The sequence below is a fragment of the Helianthus annuus genome, chromosome 6 (genome assembly GCF_002127325.2).
Source record: "Helianthus annuus cultivar XRQ/B chromosome 6, HanXRQr2.0-SUNRISE, whole genome shotgun sequence".
Lineage (NCBI taxonomy): Eukaryota > Viridiplantae > Streptophyta > Magnoliopsida > Asterales > Asteraceae > Helianthus > Helianthus annuus.
The window spans coordinates 21,377,220-21,399,876 of NC_035438.2; the positions used below are offsets into that span (position 1 = coordinate 21,377,220).

At 38.6% G+C, this 22,657-nt stretch overlaps 1 pseudogene; it reads left to right on the plus strand.

The window, feature by feature from the left end:
- Nucleotides 1–3,765: 3,765 nt before the first annotated feature.
- LOC110944513 overlaps nt 3,766–22,657 on the plus strand; it is a 96,232-nt pseudogene continuing 77,340 nt past the window's right edge.

Below are 22,657 nucleotides of genomic sequence, written 5' to 3' on the forward strand. Positions count from 1 at the left end.
CCTTAACGACGTAGTACTATAGTTTGGACTCAGCACCCGTTTTCACGGGGGTTGTTAAGGACAATTACTTGCATGGATTACAGTGGTAATCATGTATTGCGAACTGTCTCGGACAGTCAACCCGCAGTCACTGGTATTGATATGTCCATGTCGATAATTAACATGCTTCGTTTTCGTCTGTGTACGTGCTGGTTATGCGTAAACTATTTCGAACTCTATATGCTAATATCAAACTTGTATGCTCACCTTTACATTATATGTATTGACTAAATTTTAACGTATGTGACAGGTGTTTAAGATGTTTGCTTGCTAGGAAAGCGAGGCTAGAATAAAGCTCTAGAGGCCCCCAAAAAATAGTTGTCTGTCAGGAAAAAGCAACTAGAGCATAGTTGTCTGTAGATCTTGTCAGGCCGGGTCTTTAGGAGCATTTGAACAATATTTAGTTTTGTTATGTTTAAATCTGACTTGTCGGAGCAGAATTTCTTGTTTGGATATTGTCTGTAATAATGTATTTGTTTATTCAGGATACGGTATGGGACGTATCTTTAACTGGATTATATAAATAGTTGTTATGGAAACTTCTGAACAATCTGTTTCGCTCAGTGCCACGGCGGCATGATTCCGCCATCGGTTGGGGTGTGACAGTAAAACACAATGATTATCAAACTAAAAACACAATGGAAAGTAGACTAAAAACACAATTGATGACGACAGATAAAAGACACAATTAGTGAAAGCAAATAAAAGGCGCATTGGACAACACACTAAAACACAATAGACAACAGACTACTACACAATGAACAATATATTAAAACACAATGGATAGCAGAATAAACACAATGATCAGAACCTATAACACAGTATATATAGTACCCAAATATAACACAATCTTTATTGTGTCATAAATTGTGTTATTAGTTTTGATAAAAACGCAGTGGTCTGAACCCAAATTAACATTGTGTTATAAGTTTTGATAATAACACAACGTATAGAAGTCCTGGTAAAAACGTAATGAACAAAACCCAGTTAAAAGACACAATGATCAGAACTTTTAACACAATGCAAAAGAAACCCAGTAAAAATGAATTTTTTTATTTTATTTTGTTTACAGCAATATCATGCTCATATCAAAGATAAAAAAGAAAACGCTTGTTTTATGGTGAACTTTTTTTTAAATGTTGTATGAAAAAATTATAGACGTTTTAAATTGATGGGGGAATTGACCTGTGCCTAGCATGTGGAGAGAGAAAATAAGTAAATGTAGGATTCCTTTTATACCCTTCCATTACCTTCTTTTCTTTAAAACTAACCTCAACCTTTCAAATCTTAGGTCAATAGACTAAAATTCTTCTTACACTTATTATTTATTTTTCCTTTGTATTCGATTATGTACGTGTTATATTACAGTAAATGAGGTAACTCATCTTCTAGCCTATATATTCACTCAATAGATCTGAGTTTTACATAAAAAAAAACTAGAAGAGAAGTTGAATTCCATCCTAAAAAATGTCTTGAAATTGTTTGGTTTCTCCTTCTTATGATCGAAATCACATCGCCAGCTTTAGAAGCCACATTCCCAAGAAATATGGTGCATGTTGAAAATTATCATCTTGATGGCCTAGTGGTTGGATGCGGAAGGGATAACGAACAACTTGATTTTAAACCGTTTTAACAATGGTGAAGAATACCTTTTTGAGTTTAATGACGATGTTCGATACTCTTGTGCTTTTAATTGGAAAAATAAACATAAAATTTCCAGTTTTCAATCGAACACTTAGCAAGCTTTGCACCGAATGCATTATCAAAGACTATTGGTGGCGAGCCATGGAAAGCGAAGCGAATTCATATTTCTTCAAGAAGTTTGGGTTACAATGCACTATTGGTAAGTTAAACTATTTGCCTATTAATGTAGTAAAAAACAAAACTAAATAAATGTAGTAGAAAAACAAAACTAAATAAAAAGTTTGATAATTTGATTTCTTGCCTAACAAGCATACGTTTTCTTTGTATTATAAAATTTAATTAATTGGTGAAGATGTACCTTTAAAAATAGATATGGCCTTTTAAAATTTCATAGACGTTAATCGGATTGTTAAAAGCATGAGACGAGTTGAGATTACATAAAACTCTTTAACTAAATGAGCTCGGGCTTTGGATAGAAAGACCACTTATGCAACCCAACTAGGAATTAAAGGTGCACAAAAAGAACCCATTCCGGAACTGGAACCGGTGTGTAACCCAGAGCCGACCCTACATAGGAACAAATTGTTTGGAACTGGTTTGAGAAACCCTCATTTGATTCCCGTTTGGAACCGAACCAAAAACGATCCTTTTCCACTTGGAAAACTGTTTGGGCAAAAACCAATTTCGACTTATTGACAAAAACCAAACCGGTTTGAAACCGAACCTATATGTGCTAAAAAAACCGGTTTATGCACCTCTAGTACTCCTCTACCAGCAGGAATTAAGAACTTAAGAAGCCCATGGTTTAACCCAATTAATAAGCCCATAATTCTAAATTAGGCCCATATTTTTAAATCAGTCTCTGATTCATCCTAAAGTCAAAAGTCAACAGCCAAAAGTCAAAATTAGAAGTTTTTTACGCTAACTTTTTCAAAACGATTTACAGAAGGTCAACAGTTCTATTCTCTCAATTCACTGAGGTGACTACCAAGAATCAGAGACGAATCGAACGGTAAGTTCAACAAAATCTTGTGTTGGTTATATGCTTTTTAATTCAGCTGATTCAGTATGCTAAAGTTATACTTATCTATTTTGCTAATTATATGCATTTTATGACTGATATAAATTACTTTCTATGATTCTATTGATTTTTTTGTAATATTGTTGCAAAATAATTTATAAGAATTGATCTTTAGTTATTTTTTTCTGGGTATTTTAGCAAGGTGGTTATTTCCATTATTCATGTGCGTTACTTTTAGTTTTTAGTCTACTTCTTTTGTAATACATATTTTTCGCTGCAAAATGTGGCAAATTAAAAATTAAAGCATGCCTGGTTTGAGTTATGAACTAAAATAAATATGAAGTTACGAAAGGGGTGTTAAAAAATCTCGATCCGAAACCAAATCTTAAATATCCGAAAATTCGTATCCAAAATATCCAAAACTTCGGCTATCTGAAAATCGGATAATCCGAATTTGCAGATTCGGATTTCTAAAAAGTTCGGATAATCGGATCATACGATATTCGAAAACTAAAAAATAGTGTGTGTGTGTGTGTGTTTTATGATTACTATGTTTAATTTAAATATAGTAAAAATATTAGAAAGTTAGTAAATAATCGCATTCGAACGTAGATTTATGAATGTTTTTTGTTTTCAGTGTTGGAAATTTGGAAAATCGAATACATGTTTAGTTTTAATCTATGCACGAAATGGAATTTTTGATTTTTTTTATAAATTCAGATATCCATTTAAATATCTGAATCTGTAAAATTTCGGATACGGATATTAATATTCACTATCCGAAAGTTTTGGATATCCAAAAAACGGATAATCCGATCTTGAACACCCCTAATTATGGAGTATTATTTCTGGGTTGAAAGTTGGTTCATTAAACTCTAACTACAAAGTTTTATGATAATTTCCGTTTGTCTTCCAAATCATCAGAGGAGGAATTTGCTGATTTCCAACTTCCAGATTCTTCACTCTTTGAAGATTTAAGTGTACATGGAAATGAAAATGATGATGGCAAGCAAATATTAGTCGTGACACTGTCAATTATTTATTTTGTCTATTGAAATGGAGATTTGAAAACGATCGTGTACATATGGCGGATAAGATGAATGTCAAGAGCGAAGCTAGCAGTAGCAGTAGTACCATTGACAATGGTAAAGACGAAAGCGTCATTGATGAATATGGTCGCCTGAAAAGCTCTTGCGGTTATTGCAAATCTCGATCCAACACCAGTATTGCTCACAGTTAGTTTATGGATTTCACTTACCAGTTAGGTTTATGTGTATAGTTTTTTTAGACAATGATGCCATCTGCGATCTCCGTACCAGTTAGGTTTATGTGTATAGTTTTTTAGATAAGGATGTGATCTGCGATCTTCGTGTTTTAGTGGCTTAGTGCATTAAAAGGTACCTAAGTTTTGATTGTAAGTTGTAACTTTTGGTCATATAGTTTTAGCTACTACATGTAGTTAAAAAGTTACTTTAAAGTTGGTGTGTAAGAAAACAATATTAAGACACAAAGACATCTGGTTCCTTACCAAATTTGTTGTTAGTGCAATATTAAGACACAAAGATAACTATGTGATCTTTTAATTGATATAAATATATTCTTTCATTCCAATTAAGTAAGTTTATAGGCCAAAATTTTAAAATTGAGAAGTCCATTGTTTTAACCATCGATGTGTAAATCACCAGAGGACTAGTCAGTTTTGATAGGAGATTTAAGGTTTTTGTGTTGACTGCTTGGGGTCTGGGTAAAAGAACAAGATCATGCGTATGATAAAATAATAGCAGACCGAGAGGTTTTTCTGTAGAAAATAGGTATATAGATTTTAGCATGATTGAATAAGCTGGATAAAAACATCATGTTGCAACTTGCAAGGATAACTTAAAAACAAAAGCAGCCATGTACAAGTCCCTAATTTTTTTTTTGTAGTTGAAGTACTTAATCCCTTCTTTTTTGTTGCTTAAGATGGTCAGCTTATAACCTTGTTAAACAATTATGCATCCCGTTTATGTTCTGATGACGGCGTTTGTATATTCATTAACCTGCTGAGAAGCGGGAGATTATCAACAATAGACATTATATGGTAGAAAAATATCGTTTACAATTTTTGATTATTTGAAGGATATCGCCAATATGGGTTCTCTAAATAATTGTGCTTTTTTGTCCTCCGAATGTGTATATGCAGCTAGAACATAGAATATACAAAGCTCTATCTGCATGTTTCAATTCAAATTTCGGTTTATTGATCTTGCAGGTTTATGGGCACATAGTTTGACTGTTCATGACTACCAAGGTTCGTATGTGTACTTTGTTGTGGTTATTGTCAGAGGATTTTCATTATGATTCTTTTTTTTTTGTTGACAGCTCTTCTTGACAGAGGTTGGAGGAGATCAGGTTGTATTATCTACAAACCTGAAATGGAGAAAATGTGTTGTCCATCTTATACAATTTGTTGAAGGCAAGTGATTTCGTCCCTTCTAAAGAACAAGTTCGTGTAGCTAAACGAATGCAGATGTGATTTAATTTTATTTTCTGAGATAGATACTCTATATATTAATTGCTATAATAGTGGCATTCTGTTATCTAATAATCAACTTGATTGTAGGTTTCTAGATGGTTCACTTAATATCAAGAATTCAGATGAACAAAAGGATATCATAGTAGATAACCCTAACAGGTTACAATCAAACCACATTGACCAAATGATTGACTATCTGTCTGACCAGATTAATTCAAGTGTATTAACATGCATAGAACAAGGGGAACTTCCTAGTGAAATTCAATTCCCTAAAGCTTCTGTCAGAAGTGTTGCACCAAACAAGAGGAAGTTACAAGCAGAAGAAGCTCAAGGTCTTGTGTATACCTACAACATTTCTTTTCAAATTGCTGCTGCTTTAAGGCAGGCCCAAAAGAATGTTGGCACAGGAAAAGATTTATCATTAGTTGTAGAAATGCTATCAAAACATTTAAATAAGTCAGCATCAGCTCTCAGTTTGTCTGTAAAAGCTTGCAATGAACATATTAATTTCTATTGTGCCGAAACACAAGATGTAACAGTGGGAAAACATGTGGTTTCTAAAGGGAGTTCTTCAAAGATTCCTGAAAAGTTTCAGGTCAAAAGACAGAATCTTGAGATTCGTCTAAAAAGGTCAGCTTTTGACCCAGAAGAATATGAATTATACCCGAAATACCATATTAAAGTGCATAATGATACACCAGATCATGTGACTGAAAGTTCTTACACGGAATTCTTGACTGACAGTCCCCTAATTTTTGTTCAATCAAATGGAGATGGTAGTGTTCCTTCATGTGGGTTTGGTTCTTTTCATCAACAATATCTGGTTAATGGCAAACTGGTTGCGGTAGGTGTGATAGATATTCTCCCTAAATGTTTGTCTAGTAAATATCTATTTTGGGACCCTGATTTTGCCTTTTTGTCACTCGGTAAGTACTCAGCACTACAAGAAATAAATTGGGTCAAAGAAAGTCAAAGACAGTGTCTGAGCTTGCAGTATTATTATCTTGGATACTATATTCACTCCTGCAACAAGATGAGGTATAAAGTAGCTTATCGTCCATCTGAGCTTCTTTGTCCACTTTGTTACAAGTAAGTTATTCTTTCATACCAAATGATAAAAAGACAGTCCAATTCGGGTTGTAATTTGTTAATACCATTAAACACTTAACTTTTAACAACACATCTACTACTTCCAGGTGGTTTCCATTTGATATTGCTAAGAGGCTACTTGATAGAAAATCATATGTTGTATTATCAGATTTTGCCATATTGCAAAATGAGTTGTCTTTGTTGCCTAATGCAAGTGAAGATCAAATTGAAGAAGAAGAATGTCACACCCCCAAAATACCACATGCGGAAACCCCCGCGAGGCATGTGACGTACCAGGATCCAAGCCACCAATCACATTGAACTCATAAATATATGAAATAAAGCTTTCATTCATTAACATAAAGTGTTACAAACGTTTCATGTCATTCATTGTATACAGCGGAAGCATAATTCATCTGTTAAGTGTTTCGTAAAACATGTGTACATAAACCATTAAGCTTGTATTGAGATTCCATGTATCTCGACCCATGACCACTCCAGCCTCCCAGACAGCAAGTTCCAAATGATATAAGCCTATAGACCTGCAAGCATGCAGACAAGTGTGTCAGACGACGCTGGTGAGTTCAAAGTTTCATTAACGCGTTTAGTTACCAGATGTGTGTATAAAACAGTTCAACGGTTTGATTTGATGTTGTTATTAACTCGATTACCGTAAGTGGCTACTAGATGTGTTTGCCCAAACCCTAATGCCTCTATCAAAGCATTGGTCAAGTGGTCAAGGTAAATAGTTCACGCCCGTCCATTCCGGCCCGGTGTGAGGGTGCCAAACCTAATAGCGCTATCAACTAAATACCTTGTTGCCTTCCCGGCAACAATCGGTAGATGTAAGGGGTCTTATATGATAGAAACTGAGTAATAACAAACATCCCACTAACCTGGCATTCCTCCCTGGAACGTTACCCGATATCCCTTCCCGGGATGCATGCTTGGAAAAGAGCAGGGAACTCACCTTGGTTTGCTCGGTTTGTTTAGTTACCAGTTTCCAAGTTAATCAACCAACCCTAACGTGGTTACCAATGAACATCAGTTTCATGATTAACTAGTTATTGTTTCCATACAGGTTGCATCACATACACCAGTTCACAGTATAGTAAGTACATCTTTCCAATACAAGTTCACATCTCATGTTTCTATCACCAGTCAAACAGAACATAACAGGTGGGGTTTATTATACCAATCATTCACACAAAATTTCTTATCATCAATGATATGTAGTATGGATAGTGTACACATGTAAGTACCTATTATTCTTACATCACAACACCTACTGTTCATCACAAGGTTACTGTATAACACATAGCACGCATATCACATATTAGCATTCAACAGTGAGTCAGTCATTCTCATTAATCAATAACAGTTTCCATGTAACCAAATATTCACATCACATGTCATCATGAACAACTCAAATTCTACATCCTACAAACACATCCAAAGTCAGCACTATAGGTACCTACTGTCCAGTTCGTATTCTTACACGATGAAACATCCCATGTTTCATAGAGTTCACATACGACGAAACCCCTATGTTTCGTCGTGTCCAAGTGTTGGCGAAACCCCCCTATTTCGTCGTGGTAACATCAGACAGTTATCATGCACCTGCAAACCCTAATGTGCTACTGCTTCAATCACATCAACCTAATCGCCATCATTATCAAATTAGAATAATAACCCTAACCTAGCGTCTGATAATTTCGTCATTAAGATCTATCATTAGCAGTCACATTATCATAAGAATTAACACATCAAACTACGTTGTTATACACCAAATACTCATCATCATGCTTCAATCAGTTGCACCATCAATGCATCACAGATCACTACTCATTATACCAAGTCAGTTTACTAGTGTTCATATAATCAAAATCTTGTGACAATACTAGTAGTCAATCATCATAAATTAGCATCGGATTCAGCATGCATATCATCAATTTTACTTACCAACAAGTCTAGATCTAATACACAGTTTATTACGATCACATAACTAATATAATCACATAATAAATATACATACCAGATATTAAACGAAGGAGATGAGAGAGATGTGTTGCCGCCGACTAGAGAGGGAGGGGTTAGCACTAGGGTTTTCGTCTGTGTGTTTTCGAACTCGTGAAATACTCATATGTCTACGTTACAAGTTAAGGGTGTTTGGGCTTGACAAGACTTGGGCCGAGGCCCCTCTATGGCGAAACACCTTTTTGACGAAAGTCCACCTTTCGTCCAAAGTGAGGGTGGCGAAACACCCATTGCTTTTCGTCGACTAGAGGTGTGGGCCGAGATTGTTTATTAATGGTGGTGGCCCAATAATATTTCAGAGTGAATTGAATTGTTTGCTTGCTTGTTGTCGGCCATCTATACAAGGTCTCCTCATCCAAGACAAGTTAGTGGAAGCTTTGGCCCAATCACAATTGGTCATCCCTTTTGAAATATTATAAATAATCGAGTTGACAGGGTTTGAGAATGGCGGCCCATGTGCTTGGTTAAATAGGACCATTTGTTAGCAATTTCCCATCTGAATGCATGTGCATGTGGAAAGTTGTTGATTACAATCACTTGGCTCAATAACATTTGCTACCTAGCCGAGGTAGTTCAAGGATATATGTGGCCCCTACTAACCTCTTGACACAATAATACCCAAGTACACACTCACTCGTACCCGATACATTTACGTTTAACAAGTTTAACATAGTGAGAAACGTTACAGAGGGATAATGAGAGGAGTTAGAATCACGAGACTAAACAGTACTAACCTTGAGAGTTCGGGTTGTCACATCATCCCTAACTTGAAAGAAATTTTGTCCCGAAATTTGATAAGTAATCCTAAAGTGACGGGGTGTCAGATAAGGATGATTGTGGATTTCCTCGGGTGCCACATCATCCCCAACTTGAAAGGGAATTTCGTCCCAAAATTCGTCAATGACAGCAAAAGTTGGTTCAACCACCTGAACAATTGAGGATATTAGAGTTTTATCAGATCTTTACGTTCCCACGTGAATTCTGGTCCACGTCTTGAGTTCCAACGAACTCTCATGATTGTCGACTATGCTTACGAACCTTAACCTCCCGCTCCACGATTTCGATGGGTTCTTCGACAAAGTGCAAGCTGACGACGATCTTCGGTTCTTGGAGTGGTACAACAAGTGTTTCATCGGACAAACACCTCTTTAGTTGTGACACACAAAAAACATCATGGACATTACCCAACTCGACAGGTAACTCGAGCTTGTACGCCACTGTGCCAATACGTTCCAGAATTTTGAAAGGCCCAACAAAACGTAAGCTAAGCTTGCCTCGCTTCCCAAGGCGTACCGCACCCTCCCAGGGTGAGACTTTCAATATGACACGTTCGCCTGCAGCGAACTCCCAGTGTTTCCTAAGTTATCAGGTTTCCTGGCGATCACGCGTTGTCGCCACACGATTTCCAATCTAAACAATTTTCCCAAGAGTTTCGAGTACCAGACCTGGACCCGTGATTAGGTTGTCACCCACCTTTGTTCAACAATTAGATCGGCTTTGTCGTCCATGCAATGCCTCAAACAGAGCTGTCTGAATACTAGTATGGTAACTGCTGCAGTAGGACTCATCCCAAGGTAAGTGTCCTTCCAGTTTTGCTAAAGTTAATCATACACATTCTCGCAGCATGTCTTCGAGTGTCAGGATGGTTCATTTTACTCGGACCGTTTGTCCTACGGTGATAGGCAATGCTCATGTCTAGACGTGAGTCGAGGGTGTTATGTTTTGTCTGCCATAAATCAGGTATAGGTCAAAATCAAAGGTATCAGGAGTTGGCACCTCGTGCCTAAAAACCGCCTCTCTCAGAGGAATGTTCACAAGCTGAGAAGACTTGTCGGTTTCCTTGATTGCAAGAAAGTGTGCTGGTTACGAGAGACAATCAACGATCACTCAGGTGATCTCGGTTCCGTTCTGAGATTTAGGTAGGCCAGTGACAAAATTTGTGGCGGTCCGTTCCCATTTTCGTGTGGGTGTTTCCAGTTGCTGACCCAAACCAGAGGGTTTCTGGTATTCCACCTTGATTTTCGCACAAGTCAAAATCGTTCACAACCACTGTTATGTGGGCCTTCGTGCCCGGTCATCCATACAAGATTTATAAATCCCAACATCTCCTATCAGAACCCAGACGACTAGAACATCGAGGCCAGTGTGCTTTGCTCAACACAGTTTCCCTACAGTTGCCGTATAATGAGATCCACATTCATTTCGTGAGGTAGTGAATATCATCCGACCTGCCAAAGGTTGCTTTTCCATGCCTCGCATGGGTTCAACTTGAAAATCCTATTCCTTCAGTTCTCCAGTTTGAACAGAGCGGGCCTGATCAGGTAAGTTGAAGTCGATAGTGAGCTGCAAAGCTCGTGCACGTTCAGGTTTCACAGTCGTAATCATTCAAAAGTTCCATCCAGCGATGTCATTGGATACTTTAGCTCTTTTCGAAACAACGATACACGGGAGGCCCTTGCGATCGGTCTAAGTAATGCATTTGGTACCGTCCAAGTAATGCCTCCTGCTCAAATCCGAGATCGTGGCTTCCACCCCAGGTTGTGAGTCATGCAATTCTTCCTGTTAATCCACCATGTAAGCCATCACCTCCTCGTGTTGCATCAGCGTGCAACTGGGGCTCTGATTTGAACCATCATGGTATACCACTAAATCACCCGCACCCTCGGGTAAAGACGATGCTCAGTGCATTGCAGAGTTGGGATTCGAAAGCTGAAAAGACGTTCTCCTGTTTTGTCTCCCGCGAACACAGCACCCTGCTGTGCTTAAGGGAGTTAAGCTGCGCGATCTTCGAAAACCCTGTGATGAATCTACAACAGCATCCACTGAAACCAAGAAATTGTTGTGCCCCGAAGGAATCTTTGGTGCCAATCAGTTTCTAACTAAATGGATCCTAGCACAATCCACGCGTATTCCCACATCGCTGGTTACATGATCAAAATGCATCTCTCGAATCTAGATGTTACATATAACAAGGCTTCACACGTAATGACTCCTCCCTCAGGAGCTTTAAGATAAAATACAGATATTGTCCATGATGTCCCTTCCTCCAGGAAATGACCCGAAACGTCATCAATAAACACGGTCGATTCTTGTGGTCCATAAGCTGCTGGTTTGTTGATTATCTCGATGGTCATGGTGTACAAAGTCGCATTGGCCGCATTGCGTTTGATATGTCGTTCTAAGAGCGTTCTCCCATTGGATTTCCATCTGATGATAGTTTGTTCGTTAGCCAATCCTCGAATGGGAGCTTGACTCTCGTAACTAGTCGACATGTTGTCAATACATGGCCAGGCAACGATTCCTGACTGCCACTTTGTTGAGTCCTTGATAATCAGTATGCATACGAAAAGGCTTATCTTCACGGATATAAATGGGGTCCCCGGAGCGAAAACAAGGTCCGACAAAATTTCTGTCACACAGTCTCTGTAGTTGATTGGACAGTCCTTGCATCCCTCCTGGCCCAAGACAGTAAGAAGTACGAAGAATTAAGGCTGCCTCTGGCGTGAGGCCAATCTGAGATTCTGCCTAACAGTTGTGGAAGTAAACCTGAAAGTTCCTCGAGTAGCACGCCGAGAGGAATCACGAACAATTGGTGGATCCTCAATCCTCACCTCATCAGTAACGTATGCTAACATAGCGAGGTATCCTTCCGTAGACACTTCTGGCCTTCTTTGCTGAGATGATACTAACCTTTACACCACTCTGGCACTTCAAGGTATAAAGCGACGCAAAATTTTCTTCCCACAGGGTATCTACGCGATATCTAGATAACCAACTTACACAACTACTGCACCGAAACCTTCAAGGATAGCAGAAGGAAGGTTGACGTCGATCACTTGTCCCACAAGGTCGAGTTTGCATCCCAACGAATATACGAGGTTTTAATTGTCTTGCCATCGGCCGATTCCACAACAGGTTTGATTTCGAGAAGCATCAGGGTCAATCAGAATAGAGACGAAGCGATTAATTACCAAGAACGTGCAGGCTACCTTGTTGCTAAACTCCTGGCATCGCCCACGCCAATTCTAAATGCCCTTCCACGAGCCTCATTTCCAGTGTTGTTTCTGTTATGAGTACTACCGTCGTTCCCTTGGTTGCTGTCGTCTTGATTCTAACAACGGCCAACCCATGTCGTAAGTTCCTCCATTTCCCTACTGTAGGCCATGATTACAAATACCTTGATGTTGTCGTGACTGTTGTCTCTAATGTCGTTTCTTGAAACGGAGCCCTACGATCTTTCACTAACCAAGTCCATCCTCTCGCATTCTATGTCACATTCTAAAGCGCTAATCACGGTGCTGGTAGTCACACACTTCACACTATAATCAGTTGTCATCGCTCATGCTCCGATTGATTCGTAAGAGTTGACTCCCATGAGCCGCTGGCTAGGGTTAAAGATTCAATTGGAGTCAAATTGCTGATGTTCATTGCTGGTAATCCGGGCCGTCCAAATACTGAAGTCGGTAAAGTACTACTCTCATCCTCTTGTCCATCGATCTAGCAAGTTGGTTGAACAATACACGGTATGTTGTGAGAGTGTTGCAGGGTGATCGCACTTCGGGACCTAAGGCGTCAACGCGCTAAGTTCCAACAAACAAAGATAGGCGAGGAAGGTATAGACCAAGAATTTCGACGCTGAGACATCCATCTCAGGGATGTTCGCACAAGCACATATCATTCCACACGGTTCGCTAGGCGTTCAAATGGGTGCTCAGGTAATACTCGATAGCATCGAGGTTCGTAAGGATTCAGAGTGGAGTGAAAAGATCACGTTCAAGTAAGAGACAATCACTGCTATGACTCTTATAGACTGTTGTGTTTCACATCGATTTAATAACAGGACGGAATCCCTTTTTCACTTGTTAAGCCTCACTGGGACTCGCATGCACCCCACACTATTATTATGTGTGCACCCACAATAATGTTGTGATTTGCATGCTTATCTCAGCTCCTCCTAACTCATGTCAAATGGTTCCTCAAACTCAAGTAGCAACAAAGAGCATTACGAAACGTGAGTCATGAATGTTTTGGGAAATACCACTCTATCAGTCACATAACACATGCAAGTAATACATGAATTCATAATGTTGTGCTAAACGTGTAATCACATGCAATATCATATGTAAGTGTTCACTAGTTATTCTGTAGAATGAGTAAACGAGAGACGAACCTTGCTATCTGGAGCTGAGTGTCATGGTCGTATTCTTGTTGTCAAAACTGTTCGGTTATAGTCTGGTTTTATAGAAAACGTTTTAAAACCAAGTTCACTATAACCAGTGGCTCTGATACCAAACTGTCACACCCCCAAAATACCACATGCGGAAACCCCCGCGAGGCGTGTGACGTACCAGGATCCAAGGCACCAATCACATTGAACTCATAAATATATTAAATAAAGCTTTCATTCATTAACATAAAGTGTTACAAACGTTTCATGTCATTCATTGTATACAGTGGAAGCATAATTCATCTGTTAAGTGTTTTGTAAAACATGTGTACATAAACCATTAAGCTTGTAAAAAACCGTGGTAGTGCAAGCTGGGCGTGGAGGAAAATTCTTGCTATTCGTGATCAGATTCGGCCTTATGTTTGGACGTCTATTCAAAGCGGCTGTCAAACGAATGCTTGGAGTGATAACTGGTGTTCTTGTAGTCCTCTTCGTCACTTTATTACTCCTTGTGCTATAGCTAATGCAGGATTTAATCTTAGTACCACTGTTGCGGAGCTTATCAATGAAGTCGGCCAATGGAAATGGCCTCAAGCTTGGTTTGATCTATTTCCAGTCCTTATAAACATTGCTTCTCCTCAACTTTTAGTTGACATGGCTGATCGGTGTCGCTGGAAAGACCTTGATGGTAATCTTCATCACTTTCGGTCATGGGAAGCTTGGAATACCCTTCGTAACAGGGATGCCAGGATTGCTTGGGCTGATTCGGTTTGGTTCAGTCAATGCATTCCTCGGCATTCTTTCCATCTTTTGTTACACCCCTAATTTCCACGTGTCACCGGTGGGCCCGGCGGGGGAGTATCGTGACGTAATTGATATCATTATAGTCAAACAACACAAATTATAATGCACAGCGGAAGCAAAAAGATAGATTTATTCCAACCAAATGATTATTGTAATATTTAAGTATCACAATGTAGTTGAAATAGATCCACAGGCGGATCAAAATAAAAAGGAGAAATTGTTCAACAGATTTATTGCATCCAAGCTGGCGAGACTCTAAACGATGCTAAGGAGAGGCCAGCCTATTACGTGTAGAACCTGCACTTAATCTTTTTGGGGAAAATACGTCAGTTTACACTGGTAAATACAATTTAACTGACTCATTTTGAAAACGTTTTAAAAATTGATTTGAATGCACATGGCACAAAACTTTTTATAACTTGGGATAATTAATCAAATTTAAACTTGTAAAAGAATTACATGTTTGTTATGCGTTTAGTCGCCCGGTTCATGCCGGGTCTAAGGTTAATAGACACACCACATAGTATAAATCCGCGGCGGGAAACCAACGGTTATACCTTAATAAATATGGACACATTGTCGGGTGTACGCCTACACCCGCTTGTCAAGGTCGTGGCCATTTCATGAATGATGCCAAGGATATCCGGGTCATGGTTATTAAACTCCCAAAGGCGTAAAACAAACAAAACAAATTTTTAAAACGGGTCATCTTGATAATACTTAACCACTAATCAATTAAGGTCAAATGCCCGACCAAGCGGTATTTTATATACCGTACCCCAAGCCCGTATAAGGGAAAATAAGTTAAAAGTATTTACCTGAGCAAGTACAAACCACAACAAGCAAGTGCAAGTTTCTTTTACTGGATCTCCTATTCTGGAACGAAGGTTTATAATAACCTATTAGAATCCTAACGGGTCTTTAATTTAGCCTAAGCTTAGACCGGTTAGTTTTCAAGAATGAATATGGTTTAATCGCATGAAAGGCGAAGACTGGTTTAGAATGTGGTTTTGACCCGACAAGCTTGCATGCTTGTTTAATATGGGTAACTCAAACATGTTAGTGCACTGCATCTGTTGATTACGTCTAGGTTGTCTAGGATCAGGTTTTACATTGTATTGTATAGCTTAGGGCGCGAAATACGAGAAAACAGGAGTCTGTATGTGTTTTATAGGCTAGGTCCGCTCATATGGACATGAGGATCTAGGTTCGCTCAAAGGTACATGTTGGTCCGCTTATGTGAACTTGGGTGGTTCGCTCTTATGGTCATGTGACACATAAGCGGACCCAAATGTCTATATATAGGGGTTGTTCGAGCGGACCTCATAACGTTGTTGTCGAATTCCACGCCGAGGCTCTGCCGGTGTGAAGATTGAGCTGTAAAACGTTTCAAATCAATAAAACAAGCAGTTAGGGAGAAGACTAAGCTACTTCTACTTGCATTTCTTATTATTCCGCATCTGAAACGCAAGAGACAATCTCTAAACGACTCGTTCGGGTCAGCAAACGATCCTACAAGTGGTATCAGAGCTTGGGAGGAGGTTTTCTGCAGATTGTAGCTGTTTTTCATCGTTTCTTCTTACTTCTACACCTTCGTTTCTCATTTCCAGGAGATTTCACGGTCTAATTTCGTTCAAAAGCTCACAGATTGTGCAAAATTGATCAAAGACAAACCCTTGAAAGTTTCAGGTCGAAATACAGTTTTATGATGGGTCAAATCAGGTTCGAAAGGTGGTCCGCTCGTACTTACGTCATCGAGATTCGCTCTTAGGTCACAGTCTGGTTCGCTTTTCTGGTCGTGGTTGGTTCGCTTATTGGTACAAGTTTGAGTCTGGTTCACTCCAGATTAGTAGTTTGGTTCGCTCGATTGTACAACTTTGCTTCTGGTCCGCTCCAAAGTACATTCCAGGTCCGCTTATCAGGTCACATTCAGGTTCGCTCCAGTGTATATTTCTGGTCCGCTCCAAAGACAGTTATCCAAAGAGGTCCACTCCAAAGATTCATTCTGGTTCGCTCCAAAGAACATAGTGTGGTTCGCTTGTGTGGTCAATATCAGTTCGCTTATTTGAAACTTTCAGTTTGCTTTTCTGTCACTTGCTTTGAAAAACGTGCCAAGTCAATATGGATTCCGAGTTCTACAACGCGTTTGCATCATCGACTACTCCAGCCGCAATTGCTCAAGCAATGAACTTAGAAAATGAGACGGGAACGACTCAAAAGCCCCCTAGGTTGATGAGTATCGAGGAGTATTATGGATGGAAGGATCGGTTTGAAAACTGGGTTCAGGCAAACCATCTCAGATCGTGGGAGTGCATATTGAAGAAGTACACTTTGCCTCGAACAGATTTGCAAGTTATTAAAGAGATATCCGAATTCATTGATCAAGAACGAGCGATGTATAGAGCCGAGAAAATGATGATCAGTTTGTTGCAGCAGGCGATAAAGGAAGATATATTCATCTTGTTACAGCACGACAAAACTGCTAAGTCAATATGGGATGCTCTTAGGGTTAAATTTGAGGGAAGTGAGAACATGATCAAGAGCAAGAAAGCTTTATTAAAGAAAGAGTTTGATCTGTTTAGCAGTTTGCCAGGAGAGGATACTAAAAAACTGATCGAGAGATACTGTCACTTGGTGCGATCACTGTCTATGTTGGGAGTGGAAAAAGGTCGCGAGGAGTGGGTGGATAAGTTGGCGGACGCGTTACCTCAGAAAGAGTGGGGAACATATTTGATGATCTTGAAGAATACTGGTGTGTATGATGGGTTAACAATCTCACAGTTTATTGAGAAAATTGAAAGTCAGGATCTTAAACAGCAAAAGATCGCGAGGATGAATAGTCCGAGTGGTCAACAGGATGTGAATATGTACTACAGGGGTAGTATTCCAGCCACTGAGTCTGAAAGAAGTCCGAAGATTCAAACCGCTTTCAGTGCTGGAGATTCATCAGATAAAGCTGATCAGGGTTCGAATAAGAGTAGCAGCGGGTTTTCATCATTTCCAAGTGTGAATCCGAAAGAGACAAACACGAGTTTTCAGTCTCAAAGTACAAAGACCGAAAATGGATACGTGATTCAATGCAACATAGCTCTCAACCTTCCAGAAGGTCAAAGCTTCTCTAAAGACATTGCAAAAGACCACATGGCACTTCTGGGTTCTGTTCTGTTGTCCTATGAAGGTCTGGTTGCTGGTCGGATCGGAAATCCTATGCTTACCAAAGAGGATTACGATCAAATAGACGCCGAGGAAATGGAACTCATGGATATCAAATGGTGTCTTGCAAGTATTCTTCGACGAGCTGAGAAATTCAAAACCATTACCGGGAGAAATGACTTTCTAGATGCTCATGTATCAACTTTAGGTTTTGATAAATCTAAAGTTACTTGTTTTCGATGCAGGGAGAAAGGCCATTTCAAACGGGAGTGCAAAGGAAGAGAAGCTAGCGGAGCACAGAATCCATTCGGAAAAGATGACTACTACCGCAAAGCTATCTATCAGCAAGTCGGTCAATCCCAAGAACCACAGACAGCTCACGGGAGAAAGATTGAATATCCCAAAAGAGCATGTTTGGTAGATTTCAGCTGGAGTAATTACATATCATCTGAAGCCACAGCAGCACGCATTATCAATCAAGATGATGAGAAACTACCAGAAGGTTTCAGCTGGGATATGTTTGTGGATGAGAATGGAGAATTCAAAGCCTTCATTGCTAAGATCGTCCGAGAGCCAGATTTGTTTGCTACTTGGATGAGATCAATTGAAGAGACTTTGAAAAGAGAAGATGAAAAGTTTGTGTTATCTGATGAAAATTCAGACAGTACTGATAAACTTTCAGAACATTCTGGGGAAGTTTCAGAAAGTTCAGATGAAGGTTTACAGGGCTCAGATGAAGATTTCCAGAGTTCTGATGAAAATGTACAAAACGAAAATGTTACAGAAAAGGAAGTTGTGTTTGATAGAACACCGACTGTTTCTGATGTATCAGAGGGTGATACTGATAAATTGGTAAAATTTGATCAATCACCAGATCATAGTAGCAGTGATGATGAGGAAGAGAAACATATAAATGTTGCTAAATCTCATCTGTCTCCTGAAAGTTTTCATTTCTATTTTGCAGATCGAATAGAGAAACTAAAAGAGAAAAGAGCTGCTAAAGAGCAACAGAAGGAATCTGAAGGTGATGTTCAGAATGTTGAAGGTGTTGCTGAGAAGATTACCGAGGTTGAGAAAGAAGAAGAAAAGGTGATTGAGGTTGTTAAAACAATTGAAGTTGAGAAGATTGTTGAAGTCTTCAAGCCTTGCGAAAAGTGTTTAGAAGCATGCAAAGAATGTGCTGCAAAAGACGACATTATTGCTGAGTATGAGAAGAAGAAGGAGCAGTTACTGTTCAATCTCAACTATGTGAAAGAATCATACGATATCTTGAACAAAACAGTAACTGGTCTCCAAAAGACAAACTCAGAGAGAGAGCAAGCACTAACGATGATGAATGCTGTTATGATGACAAAGCAGAAAGCAATCAATTTCTACATCGAAGAGAGTGCTAAGTGGAAGCAAGAGTTGGAGACAGAAAAGATCGAGAATGAGAGAATTAGACGTTTACTGCAAAGTTATTCTAGTTCTGATTATCTCATTGACCGTATTTACCCAACTGTTGCAGGTATGGAAGCTTTTAAAGATGAGAAGCCGAAAGAAAAGAAAGACTGTGGTAAGAAATCGACTGTTAGTTATAACAAATGTCCGCCTCCGATTTGGGATGGTTATTCTCCTAGGAGACCAAATGAGGAGCAATTGGAAAAATAGTCAATATAAAGCTTAAAACCGACACAACTGACGTTTTACCAGATAACATTGATGTCACGTATACCTCGTCCGATACTGATCATAAGTCTGAATTAATCAAAAAGGTGGTCGATCAGGTGTTGGATACTGATGAGGAGTCTGAGTCGAAATCTGGGTTTGGAAAGTCAAAGTCAGTCAACAAGGAAAATTTGTCGGTCAAACGATCTTATAGTAAAGAATTTTTATTATCAAAGGCAGATTTGAATGATGAAACATTTGAAGTTGTTTACACTTTGAATGGTTTTGACAAATTGTATTACAATAAAGAGTTCCCGATAATGAGTATTAAAACGGAACTAATAAACAAAACGTTCAAACTAATAGAAATTAATATTCCTGAATTAAAAGTTTTGAAAAGTTTTGAAAAACCTAAAAAATATACTTCTAGAGTTCAACAACGTATAAATAAGAAAAAGGGCAAAAATTCTAGTCTTGGTTTTCAAAAGAAACCTAACCAGAATCGGAGCTACAAAAAGAAAGGTCTTGGTTTTGTTCCACCAGAAAATGATAAAAATATGAAAAATTCTAAAACAAAAATTGGATTTGTGTCAGGTGGAAGTGCTGAGGAAGAACAGCAGAAACCGTTCTGGAGACAGTCAAACAAGGAGTTTCTTACTGAGAAAAAGAAGAATGGAGCTGATATTTGTTACCAAAGAGAGACTCGAACTTGTTACAGATGCAATGAAGTAGGTCACATTGCATGGAATTGTACAAAGAACGCTAACACAAAACAGGGAGTTTCTCAGAAAATGAAAGAAAAAGTTGTTGATGCCGAATCACCAACCAATAAGCCTAAAATTTTTGAGAATTCAAAATTTGAGGTTGGGAGTGTTCACAAAAGAATAGGTATGAAAAGAAAGGAAAAGACAACCAGGTGTGGGTTGCAAAGAAGGATGATGTGAATGTCGGCGATGAATCTGGTTCCACAAAGCCAGAAGAGCCACAGGTTGAGAAGAAGATTTTAGTGAATGATAAGGAGTTTCCATCATTGAAGTTTGAGGAAGTGAAGAAGAAAGTGGGAAAAACTGAGATTTCGAATCAATTTTACAAAGAAAAAGATGAATTTGATGTCGAGAAAACATTCAATGGGAATGTTAAAAAGATTTTTGGGAAAATGTTGAGCGGGAGAGCAAAGGGGGTTAAAGACTTTTACGCAACTAAAAAGGCAACATACAACCCCACTGCGCAAGAACTGAAAGCCATCAAGTCTGAGAAGACTTGGATGGAAGTCTGTTTCCCATGATAGTCGAAGGACTATGCCGGAGATCCCAAGTTTATATCGTGGATCAGGAATCGGCATCATTCTAGTGTTTGAAAAGTTTGTTTGAAAGATTTTGAATAGTGTTTGAATTTTACAGGTGAAAGGACTACGCCGGAGCTTCCAGGTTGGTAATTGAGAAGCAGGAATCAGCATCTTTCTGTCTTATTCGACAAGTGGTAAAAAGGTTTATGTAGACGTCTCATTCCTACAGTACAATCTACAAGTGGTACTTTTGATTTACAAGTGGTATTTGTGGTTATATTTTGAGATGTTTGTATTTTTACAAGTGGTACAGAAGGTTCTGAAATGCAAATGGTAAATCAGGGACATTAAATTGTACTTGATTTACTATATCTGACAAGAAATGAACAAGAACATCCCCGTTTTTATAATGATAGACCTACAAGTGGTTTTTATCAACACAAATTCATCTTCCGGAAAAATCATTTTAATTAAAACAAACTTAAGTGTTTTGAGATCTAAAATGAGAAAATGGTTTGTGATAGGGGGAGTTCTGATTGTTTATGCCTAGTGAATGGAGATTTGATGTGATTCGATATCAGTTGTCAGTTTCTGTACAATTTGTTTTGCATTTTATGTTTCAATTGGGTCAGAGTCTAGTTGTTTTCAAATTTTCCTTTGAAATGTGTTTGCATTTTAGGGGGAGTAAGAAATTTTTCAGAAAATCCAAAAACATTTGAAAATTTGAAAAAGCCAAAAACTTGATAAAAATCAAAAATGAGTTTCGTTGTGAAAAGAGGAAATGATAGTACATCAGTAGGCTGTCACAACATGCTAAAGAAATGTAAAGATAAAATGTGATAAACAATCTTACTGTGGATATGTCAGTAGGTTTTTACACATTTAGTAAATTGTGACGAGATATAAATCTAAAATTTCAAACTTGCTTGTTCTGTGGGTTAACACAAACTTGGATATATAGGTAACCCCTGAAATCTTGTTTGAAAGGTCCCTTATTCTGAGATACTAGGTCTTTATGCTCAGTGATATCTGGGGTATTATCCCGGGACTTCTGCTGTATGGAAGTACTGACCTAGTCCCCGGATAATGCTTTTCGCAAAAAGCTTGAAACATAGCTTCACCCTCAGCATGCTGATGAAACAATAAAATTGATAGTCGCTGCTGTTGAAATAAAAAGATCCTCTAAAGGGGACACACCAAAAGTCGAGCCGTCATCTCTCTGCTGAACGGAAGTTCTGACCTGAGCTCTCACGGTTTCGCACCTATCCCCTATACAGATATCAGCTGTGGTATACTCACCTGTAAGACTGAATATTGGGATCTGGATACGGGAGTATATTCAAGTAGTGAGACACACGGATAAGTTTAAGTGCATAAAACATTAATGTCGTATCTCGGATCAATTGAACTTTGTGTAAAAAATTCAGTGGACCGATATACTGACAATCTAGGTAAATTGTTTAGAACTGAAAATGAAATCAGCTTAACGGTGTTAGTGACATGTCTCATAAACTGATATGATCCTCTTACACGAACTCTCAAAAATATGATTTGTAAATATTACATTTCTGCATGTCTGTGTCTACAAGTGGTGTCTGGTAATATCTCTCAGAAAAATCTAAAAAAAGATTTTAGTGTGTTTTAGCATAAATTTTGAAAAAGTCAAAAAGATTTTCGACAACTGATGTTGGAAAACTGATTTTCAAAATTCCGAGTGCTAAACATGATGAGCAGAATTTGAGGGGGAGTGTTTGTGTAAATCTAACTATTTTTGTTAATCTAACCTTCTTCAAGTGGTTCATTATAGATAGTTGAGAGAAAGATTGTGTTGGTGCACAGTTATATGTTAGTTGGTGCTTATGAGGGGAGTCATGTGTTGGTACACAGGTATTTGATATGTGATAAAATTAGAAAATTTATTTCTGGGTTAAGATTGTGCAGGTAGCCAGGTTTCGATTCCTGAAGATCTCTGTTGGAGCCAGGTTGATCAATCCTGAAAGCATGAGTAGAGCCAGTTTCTGATTTTGAAGATTACTTCAACTGCTGACGCTGATGAACTTAAGGAATCAAGAGATCTGATCAAGTGAATTAGAGTGTTTTAAAGCCAGGCAACGATCCTGAAGATATTATTAAAGAACAAATGAATGCCAGTAAATCGAGAGGGGGAGTCTGAAGAACGAGAGAAGAAAAAGCCCAGAGACTGATCTAGACTGAAGATGTGAAGACACAGTTTTGCAGTCAGGGTGTATTGGCGAC